The 13,214-nt window shown below is 47.1% G+C and overlaps 1 protein-coding gene across 3 annotated transcripts in view; it reads right to left on the reverse strand.

Annotated features, from left to right (window-relative positions):
* Positions 1-1,214: 1,214 nt before the first annotated feature.
* The window catches only part of LOC109439156 (uncharacterized), a 32,507-nt gene continuing 20,507 nt past the window's right edge, over positions 1,215-13,214 (reverse strand). Inside the window, exons 3-4 of one of the 3 annotated variants that reach the window (XM_088797885.1) lie at positions 8,598-8,654; positions 1,215-3,166 (exon numbers count right to left, since the gene is read on the reverse strand). The gene's annotated coding sequence lies outside the window, so the exon portion shown is untranslated. Of the gene's footprint in view, positions 3,167-8,597; positions 8,655-12,708; positions 13,091-13,214 lie in introns of those variants that run through there. The other 2 variants (XM_088797886.1, XM_088797887.1) reach the window with 2 other exon arrangements.

Raw genomic sequence — 13,214 nt, forward strand, 5'->3', positions numbered from 1 at the left:
ATGGGCCTTGGAGAAACATACTGTCCCCCAATATAAATTAATTAAAAAAACCCACAAACAAAACAACGCTGGTTGCCCTTTACTAAATGGATTCCAGGACCCACTACTGGATTATAACTTGCAGTTGGCAATATCGATCAAGAGACTTGGCAAGTGACTGGCAGGAAAGCTCATTGTCCAGGCCTGGCCATGCCCCTGCCCCACACCCCTTCCCTGAGCATGTTGGGGTGGTAGAGGTAACAAATGTCACATCTTCCTCCATCCTACTGGGTTGGGGTGGGGAACCCTAATCTGAGCTCTGCCTCTGTTTTTGCTTCTGTTTCCAGAATATTTCAGCATAATCCCCCTTAACCCAAATGACACACCTGGGTGGTGACACACCCAAGATGCCCTGACAAGGATGGAGGAGCTAGGAAAATATTCCACTCTGGGTAAAGAGCGCTACCCTAGCCCCCCAAAATTTCCCTAGTCCCAGCCACTGCACTCTCCTAGGCCAGCTCTGAAACCCAGTAACAGAAGGGGGCACCTTACACTGCCAGCTTTGTTCCATTGTTCTGATGAGTGGGGGCCTGCATCCTTCCAGCCAGTAGGTATTTTGAATGTCATTCCTGCCCACATGTCTATGCTGGAGCAGGGCTTGGCTCCAGGCCTGGTTGCCTTGGAACCTCATATTTCCACTCCTCCCTACCCTGTCTCTTTCTTTGCCAGTTTTGCGTCTTGTTTTTTTCAAAGAGCCACCACACAGGAAACAAAATATTTAACTTACCCATGTCCAAACCACTGGTTAGTTCTGAGGTTCTGCTGTCCATATTCTCAAGGCCACTTACATCTCCACTCGCCACCTCCTCCTCTGCTCTCTGCTGTGCCCAGGAGGCTGACCTTCAGGGCTGTACCCTTTGTGCCTCACTGTGGGTGTCTTGTGGTTTGACCAATAGGAGGTCCTAAGAGGTAGGCAATGGGGGGCAGGTGTGGAGAGAGTTCAGGCACTTCCCCACTCCCTCGGGTGGGAGTAACTGGGAGCTACACTGACCCTCACCTGCCCCATCTCTGTCTTTAATTCATCATTCAGCCCCCTTGATGCATTGTCTTGTCCTTCTGGGAAGCTGGCTTACTGATATGCCCTCTCACAGCCCTTTTTGCATGCAACAGCAGAACAGTCATCTTAAAACCCTTAATCAGTTTCTCTGTTGCCAGAAAACTTCAGTGGACTCCCATTGCTCTGAGAATACAAACAAAAATCTTTATTACCATCTACAATAGTATTCTTTAAATTACCAGTTGCATTCCCTTAGTGGATCAGGAGGTAAATTGAATGGATTGCATTTCTTTCCTTCGCTTTTTCTCCCTTCTTCCAAGGACATTAGAGCAGAGCAGAAGGGGATGGAATAGAGAACATCAGCGCTCTCTGCCAAAGCCCAAGTTAGGGGCTATGTGGTTCAGGCAGAAGTGATGTCCTACTGTGGGCTATGGTGCCAAACGCTGGGAATCCATGGCTTCCCCTTGGTCATCTCCACAGCTCCTACCTCACCCCCCACGGCCACCTGGCTCACAGCCTTAGCCTCCTGTCAGTGCCTCAAACACGCTGGCTCTTTCCTGCCCCAGGGCTTTTGCATCTTCTGCTCCCTTGGCCTGGATGGCCTTTCCTTCTGCTCTTCCCAAGACTTCTTCTCACTCCAACATCACCTCCTTAGACAGGCCCTCACTGGTTAGCCAACCTGATGCAGCTTCCCTCCATCTTTCTGTTCTCTCTCATGGGACATTGTTGTATTAGAATCTCCAGGAACATACAAAGAATGGCTAGATGAGGAGTATTAACTATTCCTAGCACTTATTATCAGTGGTTATCATGTCTACTCATTTCCTTGCTTATGCCCACAGGAGTAAAAACTCCCAGAAGGTAGGCCCTCACTTTTCTTGTTAGTGGCTATATCCCTAGACCAGTATCTGTCACACAGTGAATGCTCAATAAACACCTGACAAGCGAATAAGTGGGTGAACTCTGTCTGTTTCTGGGAAAGGATTGAGTTCAGGGAAGAACAGTCCCAGGATACTTTGCATACTTGGTGACTTTGGGTAGGAGCTGGGACTGAGGAGTGGGTGCAGATGGGGACGGTTGAGGGCCCTTGCCTGCCCTGGGCCCTGTGTGTGCCCTCCCCACCTTCCCTGCCCTGTCAGCCCTGACAGCTTGCAGGGTCCAACTCCACCTGACCTGACAGCTGGAGCTCCCTGCTCCAGGCGACAGGTCTGTTCACTAGCAGAAAGCTCGCAGATGTGCACCAGGAGAGCCTCCTCCAACCTCTGCCAGCTGTGGGTTGTGTCATCAGATGCATCCCTCTTTGCAGCTCAGCCCCTCAGCTGAGAAAGCAAGATTGTAATACCTATTGTGAGGACAGAATGAGGCCATGTGCCGTGCAGTTGACCTGTTGAAAGATTGACATGCAGTTGACAATGATAATCAACCATTCCAAATCATGGGCAGAGCGGGTGCACATTGGTTGGCCAGTTGGAGAAGAAGCTCCTGGTCCCATGATGGCTTGTCCATTATGTGGGATGGTGGCAGTGCCCAAAATGCCATCGTCTGGACTCCTTTACATGGTAGCCTCTCCTGAATCATCTTCTGAATAGCAAATATTTCAGGGAAAGGCTGTGCAATAGGGCTCAGCCTTCAGAACAGGAGAGTTTTTCTCTTCTTGCAGGTTGGGAGCATGTAAAGGGTCGATATAGTATAGAGAAAGTGATGAGGGAGGAAGGGCATGAAGGGAAAAACAGACAGCCAGGGCACGCCGGGCCTTGAATTTAGACATAGATGAGGTCCTCATCTCAGCACATACCCATCAGAATAAATTCCAACTGGAGTAAAGAAGCTAATGATAACACTGAACCATGCATGACAGTACAGAGGGTGAGTTGTGACTATGCAACAGGGTGAAAATCTGACTAATCCATAGATAACCCCGAAAGAGGGGAATTTTCTAAACATGACATCACAGGTATAACCCATAACTGCGTTTGGCTATATAAATATAGATGAATCTTGCAACTCAAAAAACATGGTTGGCCACATATATGATGCCCAGAGTTCAATTCTTCCTCTGCAGGAGTTCATACACCTCAGTAAGGAGAAGATCAGCACCCTGATGCCAGGCAGATGACATAAACAGGCGGTCTGCAAAAGAAATACCTGCCAGTAAAATATAAACAAGCATATGAAAAAACACTCAACTTCACTAATAATCCAAAAAATACAAATTAAAATGATGGCACTTTTTTTTTTTTTACCTGTCACACTGGCAAAAACTGACCAGAAAAGGATCACTTTTATAAAGTCACAGTCCTCAGTGCTGATAAGGACATGTGAAATGGGGATAGGGATCTATCGATGGCAGGGATCTAGGTTAATATAATTTCTGAAGGATGAGTTGGTTACAAACAACAAATCTAAAAAAACGCTTGAATAGAAATCTCACTTTTCAAATTTATCTTTCAGATAGAGTAGGATAGGTATATAAAGATGTATGCACAGGGGAGGTGTATTGTAGTTTTTATATGATAGTGAAAAATTGGGAAAACATAAATGTCCTTCAAGAATGGATTTGCTAAAGTGATGCACCTCCCTCTGTGGAATACTAGGCAACTTTTAAAAACTATTCCTATCAACCTGTCACCATTGGCACAGGAAGAAATCCACAATATATTGTTCTGTTTAAAAAAGACTCCAGAAGCACCCCATGTCTATCAATGGATGAATGGATAAACAAAATATGGTCTATCAATGCAATGGAATACAATTCAGCCTTTAAAGGGAAGGAAATTCTGACTCCTGTTACAACATGGATGAATCTTGAGGCCATGATGTAAGTGAAATAAGCCAGTCACAAGAGGACATGTATTGTATGGTTTCACTTATAAGAGGTCGCTAGAGGAATCAAAGTCATAGAGACAATAGAATGGTCATTTCCAGAGAATGGGGAATTAGTGTTGAAGGGGTACTGAGTTTCCCCTATACCTCTTGAAAATTTTTGGAAATAAATAGTGGTGATGGTTGCGCAACAATGTGAATGTCCTTTACACTACAAAACTTAAAATGGTTAAGATGGTAAATTTTATGTTTTTAACCACATTTTTGTTTAAAAAAGGCATCAAAACAATATGTATAATGTGTTTCTATTTTTGTGATATAGCAAGAAAATGTTAACTACAATGTAATTTTGAATGAGTTTTTTAAATTGTTTTTTTATACTTGTCTGTATTTTCTGATTTTTGTGCAGTGAGAACATTTACTTTTATACTAATAAAGACTATTTCAAAGTAACATACTAAGTTGCACAATCGAAACAGACATACAACAAAACCATATTAAGTGTACCAATTTAACCACCTTCCAACAGTGTCAATTGGATGAAAAGTGTATCTTGTTTAAATTTGTGTTTCTTTGATCAGTGGTGAGGTTAGGAATTTCTCTGTGCATGCATTGGCCATTTGTACGTTCTGTTCATGTTTTTTCCACTTGGGTCGGTGTTTCCCTTACTGTGTTTTGAAGTGACGAGAAATTCCTTCCTGAATCTGGCAAGTGGCTAGTGTCAAGCTGGGGTGGTGGTGCCAGTTTAGTGATCTTGGTGATTTCATGTAAGTCCAAGACTCCTGCACAGACCCCTGCTTATGTGTGAAGCCTGCCCTGCGTGTGCAATCAGCAGTGACTTCCCGCCACCCTGGTTTCTTGTGGTTTGCTCAGAGCCTAGGCATAGCCAGCAACCCCTAACTCACAGGACAGGCACCCTGGGGAAAGGGAATGGGAAATTCAGGCTCGAGGTGGGCCTGAGAAACATGTGTTAAACTTTGAGGACTTTAACCAGGCAGGAGTGACTCATTAACTCACCCATCAACACCTGTCCACCTGAGCTAAGGAGGGGCCAGATTTCATTGGGAGGTGACTTTGATAAGTCTTCATTTCTGAATGTGAATTCAATTCCTTCCAACATACATTGTTGAGTTTTTCGCATCTGTTCTTTTGATTTGGTCCTTTTGATTTGGTTCTCAGGCGTGTTCACCCTACTATTCAATCTTGGTTGAATTTTCATGAGTACCATTAAGTATGGATTTTTCAAGAATTCTTTTTCTCTGAGTGCTCCTTTTCATAGTGGTTAGTTCTTGTTTTATGGATTCACTATCCCCGTGGTGATCACAATTGTGCCTATATCACAGAGAAGGTGAAAGTTATAAAGCACCTAGAACAGTGCCTTGCAATAGTAAACCTTTAGTAAGCTCCATGCTTGGTATATAATAAGCACTTAATATAGTTACCTACTGTATTAGCCAGCAGTTCACAGAAGCTTTTCTGGGGCTGTGTCAATGGCCTGGGGTGCATTGCTTGCCCTAGCCCCATGGCATAGTTGAGGGAGCCACACATAGCCTGATTTCACCTTCCCTTCCCTAAGGCTGTGCCTCAATTGCCTCAGAAGACCCGTGGTTCAGAATCCTCTACTCAGGTCCCCTTGGAGGCTGTTTTAGCCAAACTTTTGGTGCAGAGGAGAAAACAGACTCATGGAGCGTGGGGACTTGCTCTGATCTCTGCAGCCAATTAGAGATGGGACTGGACTCCAGATGTCTGGCATGCCCAGATCTACTGTCAGAGAGTCACAAACCCAGCCACGCACCTCATGCCCTAACTCTTGTTTTCTCACGGTAACAGTGGCTCCTGCATGGTGGCCTTGAAGGGTGAGGGCACATCCTCCCCTCCCTCTTTCCCACTGCCATGGGCTGGAGCTCAGATGTGGCTGTGAGTCACCAAGTGGGAGAGGGCAATGGCCAGTAGTGGAGGAGCCTGGGTCCCTGAAATTGGGACACACCATCCTAGTCTGACAGCAGCTTGGACTGGTGGGTGGGCACTCGACAGACTCCTCTCTTATTTACGACACTGCTATTCTGGGTCTCTGAGCCAGCATAGGCATCTTTGTCCTGACTCCCCACAGTGGGCTGCCTTGCTTGGCTCAACCCCAGGCCTGTGCCCACTAGGCTGTTGGTCACTGCTTGGACCTCTAGAACCATGACAGTTGTTCCTTGACCCCCGGGCTTGGGTGAAGCAGCCTTTTCCAGAGGTGCAGGTATAAGGACAATAAAGACCAAGTGACAGAAGATTCTGGACAAGTGAATGCCAGGAGTCACTGCCTGAGCTGTTGTGGGGACAGAGCCAGGAGAGCAGTTTCCAGGCTCTTGGCTTCACAAGAAAAGGTAGTGGCTCGGTTATTGGATGGCCATCAGCTGTAATCAGATGGCCATCTGCTGTGGCTGGGTGGCCATCAGCTGTTACCGGTTAGCCATTAGCCACTAATGTAACTGCTGTGGCTACACCAGCAGGGTGGTTGGTTGACAGAGAAGTGGATAGTGGATTGCAGCTAACAAGTGGTTTGGTTGGCAGAGAAGCGGACAATGGATTGCGGCCAGCAAGTGTGGTCAGCAAGCAGATTACATTGCGGATCGTGTTGATCCTACGTCCTGTGTCTCGCCCGGCCGCCAGCGAGACTGGGGTGCAGGAGGACCCCTCGTTGGGGTCCTGGCGGATGTTTGCTTCCTGTGTCTCCAACCCAGCTACCATCGAGAATAAAGTGGTGTGACTCCCCTTATCTATGGCTCCGTTGGTGTTCCTTGTTGGCCTCGTCATGTCCTGCGTTCTTGGGCGGGGAGTGGGAGCTGAGACCCTGCATGACAGCTGTGCTTCAGCCATTTCTTGCCTGGGAATTGCTTTGTGTCCCTCTGCCCCAACCCTTTCTTACAAGCTCCCATCTCTACCTTGTTGGGGGCCTCTTCTAGATCCTTCCTCTAACCTCTTCCAGGTTCCCACAGGCTTCTCCAGGAAGCAGCAGACACCACCGAAATTTTCACTACCTTGTTATTTTCTGCGTTGGAACCAGGGCACCACCTTCTGCCAGCTGCGTGATCCTTCCTGTGTAAATGACCTTTCTATGCCTCTGTTCCCTCATCTATAAAATGGACCCAGTAGGAGTGGTGTTATGAAGATTAAATAGAATCATCTGTTTAAAGAGCTTAACAGAGCTCTGGGCACTCTTTCCTGCCCTTCTCTTGTCCACTTAACGTTTGCCCAGGGGGCTCCTGCTGTTTCCAACCATTAAGTTCTTTCGGACATAAAGTTGCAGACTGTTCCCATCTTCTTCTACCAACTTGTGGGGCTAGCAGCTGGTTTTGACAAGGATACCCCCTCCCCCAAACTTTCTGTGACAACAGTTGTGGAAATACTGCACTGATCACCTTGTTGGTCTGATCAGAACTGCAGGTGGAATGAGCTCCGCCTTTGTTTCATCCAGCTGTCCTGGCTCCATCCTGACTCTAGGGGGAGGTCATTTGTGGGTAACAGGGGGGCAGGTTGATTGGGAAGAGCCGTGGGGTGGAGCAGGAATGTGTGCTGTGTCTGGAGCTGAGCTCCGCAGCCTGGTGATAAGAAGAAAAGAATGACCTCTGGAGTGAGGAGATCTGAGTTCTGGTTCTCCCTTTGCTACTGCATTTGCTGTGTGACCTCAGGTGAGTTGTTTCACTTCTCTGGCCTCAGTTTTCTTTTCTGTAAAATGGGAAGAGTTGAGGAGTACGTGGCTATCTTGTGTGTCATTGTGCTGGGCCCGACACACAATGGGTCCTGCCCTCTCCTTCTGTCTCACGTGGCTGTGAGATGCCCAGCATTGGCCTGGAACATGGTGACTCTAACCTTTCTCTGCCCATCTCTTCAATAACTGGGGACTGGGCAAGCTGCTTGAGACCCCTCCAATGAGGCAGATAGGGTCTTCCTCCCTCACTTGTGGTGGTGGGCATCAGCAGGAAGTGATGTTTAGGAAGAGCTGGCCAATGTGATTAGCACTGCTGCACTGTGACATCATTCCCCAATGTGACCCTCACTGAGGGGGCTTGAAGCCCTCTTCTATGTGGTGGACTGGCTTACATGTCAGGGCTGGGGCAAACGTCCACCTGATCTCAGCAGACCACCAATTCCTCCATTAGAGGACAGGGTTGCATTGCACTACATTCTCCTTAGACTTCCTACTAGCTCTGACGTGCACTATCCAATATGGGGGCCACCAGCCTCCTGTGTTACCTTATTGGACAACAGAGATATGGAACATTTCTTTCATCACAGGACATTCTACTGGACAGTTCTTTAGAAGAACTGGGGATTAGCCAATCCCTCACTGCAAAGGCTGAGTGCTACAGGAATTACTGAGATGACTAAGAAATGACCCAGCCCTCGAAGAACTCAATCATTCATTCATCATACATTAATCAAAGACCTCCTAGGTGCCAGTAGGATATTGTGATAACCAAGATGGACATTTTCCCTGGCTTCAAAGAACTTCCTGTCCTTCAGGTGGACAGTTGTCTGCTGTAACAGAGACTCGGTAATATTGGCTTAAACATGCTAGACTTTTGTTTTTCTGTCCTGGAAAGCCCACACTGGTGAGACAGTTCTGCTCTGGGAGGCTGTGTGGGCCTGTATTCCTTCTACCTTGTTGTGTCCACCTCTTCCCCACCATCCCAATAGCATTGTTCAGTCCAACCAGTAGAAGAAGGAATCTGAGAGGAGACATGCCTCTTACCTTCACTGGGAACTCAGCACAGCCAGCCAGCATTTCTGCACACATTCTACTAGCCAGCTGTAAAGGAAACATAAGCTTCTTTGGAGCAACTCTGTGCTCTGCTAAAACTGGGAATTCTGGGGAGGGGAGAAAAGATATCTGAGGACTGGCAATCTTTGACACAGAGAGACAAGTATGAAGGAAATGAACACACAACACACACACATGAATGGGTAACCTTGAAAAATGCTTTGAAGCAGAGGTACATGGTGTTGGGAGAGCATAAAAAGGAGGCTGGGAAGGCTTCCCTGAGGAAGTGACATTGCAATGTGATGTAGAGAACAAGTAGGAGCTGATGGGGAAGAATGGGTGAGGGTGTTCTTTTTTCCTTTTTCCCCTTTCTTCCGCCTCCCCCACCCCCACTCTGGTTCAAGCCATTGTTTCTCAGTCTAGTTGTGTAGGACACAGCTGCCTGGCACATGCTGGTATTATGAGCCTTGCGCTCCCCTTGGGCTGAGGCAGTTGGTCACCAGTCGTGAGTCGACCACTCACGGCAGCTCTCGGCAGCTCTCGCTGGCTGCCGGCCGGTCAAGTTGGCCACCAGCCACTCATGGCAGCCCAGCTCCAGGGAGAGCTGTTGTTCACAATCTTAGCTGTAGAGGGCAGAGCTCACTGGGCCATGTGGGAATCGAACTGGTGACCTCGGCATTAGGAACACGGCGCTCCAACCACCTGAGCCATTGGGCCCGCCCGGGTGTTCTCAACAAAGACAGCAGGGGTGCAGTGCTCTGTGGTCAGGCCAAGCATCGAACACTCAGGAAACCTCCTGGTCTCTGAGAGGACACACAGAAGTCTCCCTGAGACCAATGACTGATGTCCCTGACGATGGCACCAAAGAAGGGGAGCTCCATGGGGCTTAGAGTCAGAGATGTCAGCTCTTTTCCAGTAACTTGTCCAAAGTTCTGTGTGTATTAATTCGTTTAATCCTCGAACAACCTGTGAGGTAGCTGCCTGTGCCAGTTATTGTCTTCAGAGAAGTAGATGGAATGAGATGTGCAAAAAGCTAATGGGGAAAACACCCATGGAGGATGAGAGGAGGAAGTGTGATCAGGAACAGGGCTGACACCTGGGAAAGAAGAAGGTGGAAGGAGGGGGGACTAAGAAGAGCCTCAGACTGCAGTGCAGCCTGGAGACATCTTGTCCATGCTTGAGGGGAGCCCCAGAGCCCAGACTGCACATGGGGGCCCTGGGTCAGCCAGGAGTGGTGGCTCCAGCACCTGCTGTACCATCCTTGGCTTGGATCTAGAGGTGAGGTTGCAGGAAGCTGTCAGCCAGCACTGCTCCCCATAGCAGAACCTTAAGAGGGATTGAGTGGAACACCTCTGTGGCTGAGGCATTACAGCTGTTGTCCCATTTTATAGATGGGAAATAGTGGTAAAGAAGGGAAGACATTTCACCTAGTGTTGATCGGCCTTGATGGGAGGACCAGGCCACCATACACACAGCCCCATGAAGTTGAGAACCAGGATGCTTCCCAGTCTGGAAATTTTGGCAGGTCCCAGAGAGACCACTATTCATGACAGAGATGAAGAAAAGGGAAGCCAAGGGGGCCTCTGTCCCCCAGAGCTGCACCTGTGTGCATAGCCCTGAAACAGGGAATGCGGGAGCTCTTGCCCCAAATTGAGCCCCACTTCTGTCCCTGGGCCTTTGCCACTAGTCAGGGCTCAGGGGACAGGCTCCTGGAATTCAGGCCCTGTTCTGGTTTCTCCTTGACAATTATGTTCCTGGGGCCCTGGGCTAATGTCCCTCAGAGCTATGTGTACCCAGGGCCAGAGGCCTGGGGCCTGGGCATTAGCTATTCTCCCTGGAGTAGAGACAAAACTGGCCTCTTGCCTACACATGAACTCCAGGGACTGGCTTGATGGGGAAAGTGTCCAGGACCCCACCTGTGGACACCGCTGCAGTGTATTTTTTACCCAGCCTCTAACCACCTCCATGACCTTCTCCTTGTGCCTGTCCATTCCTAGCTCCTCAAGACCATTTCCTGAGCCTATAACAGATGGGATCTCCTTAGCACCCTAGCCCTTTACTGATCAGAAGAGATGGACATTGGCCAGAGACCCCTGAGGCTTAGCTGGGGGACATAGGAGCTCAGAGTGGGAGGATTTGTTGCTTCCCATCTGAGAAAGGGAAGGAGGAGGTCACAGGGCTTGATGGCCTTAGGTGGTCCCTTTGTGCCCAGACCACTGGGCCACTGAATGGGGTCCTATAACTGCTCCCTGGCTGAGGACAGGCTGATCTCATATCCTGGGGCAGGTGTGAGTTGAAGGAAAGGCTGGAGATCCTGATGGGGGCAGCAGGGGAGGTGTAGGCATGGGTATATGAGACACGATGAGGCCCAGATCACTGACTACAGTGCTGTGGGACAATGCCAGTCCTCCAGGAACTTTTCAAACACTCACTATCAATATATTAGAAGCTTTAGAAGGAGAGAGCAGAAATGATCTCTTTGTTCAGTTGACAGATTATTTACGGAGTGTCCTAGGTTCTGGGGATATAGCAGTGAAGAAAAAATGCAAGTCCATGTTCTTAAGGAGCTTGACTGCTAGTGGGAGGCATAGGCAATAAACAAATAAGTGAAGAATAATAAACAAGGACCACAAAATAAAATAAACCAAGGCCAGAGAACAGAGCAGTGGAAGTGCTTTTGTAGATGGGGTGATCCAGGACAGCATTTGTGATAAGCTGGCATTTGAGCAGAGGCCATAATAAGTGAGTGAGCAATCTATGCAGATACCTAGGAGCAAAGAAGAAATGATAGATGAAAATTCGCCTGAACTGAAGAAAGACTTGAGTTTTCACACTAAAAGGATACATCAAGCATAAAGCAGGAATAAGAAAGAGACAAGAGTCCAGAGTTAGAAGCATCTTGGTAAAATGTGGGAAATCTAAGAACAGAGAAAAGATCAACACCCTTCAAAAAACGCCAGACCCAAATGGTCTTATAGGCAAGGGCATAAAATATTTAAACAACATAGCTTATATCCTTTTAAGGCCCCTTTCTATGCATGATGATGTGGAAGTAGGGAAGGAATTATTAGGTTGGTGCAAAAGTAATTGAGGTTTTTGCAATTATTTTTAACCTTTTAAACTGCAATTACTTTTGCACCAACCTAATAATTTGGAGGGAAAGTATGTTAGAGGTTTTCACCATTGAAGAGAAATTATTTTTTTCTTTGCCATCTCTGTTTTGAAGAGCACCACCTGGCTTGTTTCTCTTCTTCTTGGCAAGGAATTTCAGTAACAGATTCTCCCCACTATATTGGAGAGTTTTTTTCTCCCTAAATATGGCCTGAGTAAATGCTTTTTCTAGCTGCTCAGGTGGACCTTCAGCTACTTAGGCTGCCAGTGTCCCTATTCACTTATTCATTTATTCATTTATTTACTCAACACAAGTTTATGGAGTCACTACTATATTCCAGGCACTGTGCATGAAGGACAGGCCTGATGTGAGACCTGACCTGTCTAGCCTGGAGGTGGGAGATACGGTTGGTATGGGACTATGCCCCCAAGAAAATTAAATGTGAGATGTTTTCTGAAGGATGTATGGAGTTAACCAGGCCAAGGTGGGTGCTGGAGGGAAGGGGAGAATGAATCAGGTAGGAGGCACCCTGTACAAAGGCAAGCCCTGGAAACTAGCTTGGGGGTATTCTGAGCTCTTTTGGGAAAATTGCTCTTCTAATTTCTCCAGTGACCAACTCCTTTACCTGTTTGGGGTAGGTTCCTCAGCCCTATTTAATTTTTCTCAAGCAGATCCTGTTTGCTTTAAGTCTTTCAGAAATTAATTAATTCAACAATTGAGCACTTACTGTAGGCTTGGTGCTGGAGACAGAGGGACAAATGGACAGAAATCACTGCTTTGGTGGAATTTACATTCTATTGGAGGAGAAAAAAGGAAATAAAATAAAGTGTAAAATATATAATACACTAGCACGGAATAAGCACCAAGAAGGAAAGTTAAACAGGATATGGGAATAGGAAATATTAGAGAGGGTGTTAACATTTTAGATTGGGTGGCTAAGGCAGCAGTCCCTAGAAGGTAATGTCCTCTGTGAAACAAAAGTCAACTAGGTATTTTGTCACTAAATGGATTTATTCGGGAAAAAGAAGGGATTGCAATTAAGTACATGCAGACATGTTGAGCCACAGGTACAAAGATGGACGATGTAATTCATAGAGGGGAAGAAGAAGTTAAGGGGAGGGGCTTACAACCATAGAGCTGTTGTAAACATAGACTTCTTCCTGGAGAGCTCTCACAATGACATAGGTGTGATAGCTCCTCCCACAGGCTCTCCTGATTCCTGTCCAGGTTAAGGTCTCTGTCATAATTTTATCATTTTCCCCTTTTTGATCAAGATCTTTTTCTGGAAGCATCACTGATCAACAGTCAGGTTTTCTGATTTCAGCAGCCTTTTGTCCCTCGATGTCCAGAGGACCTCTTCTGGGTGTCATGTCTCACATCAGAGGGGAGGTACATGAATAAAAAACAGCTCATATCCAGGGTTAAAGAGCATTAGGTACAGAACTTAATAACAAGAAGAATACAACACAAAATTTAAAACAACACAATAAACAGTC

Source organism: Rhinolophus sinicus, chromosome 4, assembly GCF_057876585.1.
Source record: "Rhinolophus sinicus isolate RSI-liver-muscle chromosome 4, RSI-T2T, whole genome shotgun sequence".
NCBI classification, from domain to species: domain Eukaryota; kingdom Metazoa; phylum Chordata; class Mammalia; order Chiroptera; family Rhinolophidae; genus Rhinolophus; species Rhinolophus sinicus.